Source organism: Poecilia reticulata, unplaced genomic scaffold (genome assembly GCF_000633615.1).
Source record: "Poecilia reticulata strain Guanapo unplaced genomic scaffold, Guppy_female_1.0+MT scaffold_249, whole genome shotgun sequence".
Taxonomy (NCBI): domain Eukaryota; kingdom Metazoa; phylum Chordata; class Actinopteri; order Cyprinodontiformes; family Poeciliidae; genus Poecilia; species Poecilia reticulata.
Window position 1 is genome coordinate 37,273 of NW_007615034.1, and position 1,418 is coordinate 38,690.

General features: G+C 40.0%; 1 gene segment (V, D, J or C); it reads right to left on the minus strand.

Moving 5' to 3' along the window:
• LOC103460491 (T-cell receptor alpha chain V region RL-5-like) overlaps positions 1 to 1,418 on the minus strand; it is a 6,861-nt gene that overhangs the window by 3,611 nt on the left and 1,832 nt on the right.

A 1,418-nucleotide genomic window follows, 5' to 3' on the forward strand; every position in this document is an offset into this window, starting at 1 on the left:
GCTCAGTCCACACAGTTCCTCCTCTTACAAAACATGTTCAATGCTTTACTTTGTCGACATTTTACCTCAGTATGTTCCTTCCTCACTCATTATCTTTAATCTTTAATAATCAATGAGTATTATACAACAATCAAGTTGTTCAAACCTCAATTTCCATAATGTATTATAACATTCTACTGATTAAAAGTACAGAACATATATGTGATCATACATTACAGACATTTCTTCATTGGCATGTGTATTATTATTTTAAACCTGTTACAAACCATAATCATCATTAAATCATTATACAAGGTTTACTGTCATTTCTCAGGCCTTTATTCCGTTTTCTGCGTGTACCTGGACAGATCTCACATGCTTATACCAGATTTCATGACAACACGAACCGATCGAACCTGTTGGACTTTATCAGCTCTGTGGTCACAGAGGTTTGGAGAATCGGCCGACAATCTTAAATCTTTCTGTCTAAACCAGACTTAAGACTCACAAGCTCTACTCATCTCTCGACCCAAACGCTCTGACTCTGGTCGCTATGGTAACGTTTATATATCCCTTCAAAATAAGATACAGAAGCGCCACAAAAACGAACATTTTACTTTGGTGAACATTTTAACTCACGATAATGACTAACGGAGCCCTGAGCTTGTTTCTCTGCAACCAGACGGTCCATCTGGGAGAGACGAGAGACGATGACACCTGAAGTGTTGCTGATGTCCACAGGGGGTTGGGAACCACTGCTTTAGACCAAAAGGACCAAACCTGAAGGGTTTTTTTCATGATTTTAATATTTTATTGCTTAAAAGTAAACGATGAAACTGAACCACATTTAGCCTCAGACAATAATCTAACACTCACACAAAATAAAGAAAATAAAAATAAACGCATGTGAAAACCTCACTAGAATGTAAACAATACTTTTCCTTAGTTTTTGTCTCATAAAGATGTAACTCATTGATCTGTGAGCCGAAGCTCATGAAATGCATCTGTGGGGTCATTTAATTCTCACTGAAAGAAGAAAACAGGGTGAATCAGCAGATTAACTCCCATCAGGTTTGGTTATTTAAGGTGATCCAGGTGTGGAGACAATCCCATAATCAGCAGCTGCATCCAGGTGAGCCGTAATGTGGAGCTTTGGCTCTGATGGAGAACAATGGAGGATCTCCTAGCAACAGCTGAGTGGGACAGGTTGTCCTTCTCCAACAGAGATTATCTCCAGTAACTAGTTATAGAAAAAGTCGAGACTGAGAGGAGGAGGAGGAAATGATGTCATTGGATGAGCAGGAGGTCAGTGGGCGGGGCCACTTCAACTCAACCAATCAGAGCGTTTTCTGCTTCCTCAGCAGCTCTGTCTCTGATCTTTACTGCTTCATGTCTCTGTTGTCTTTGTCTTCAGTCCAAAGACTCAACAACCAGTGGAT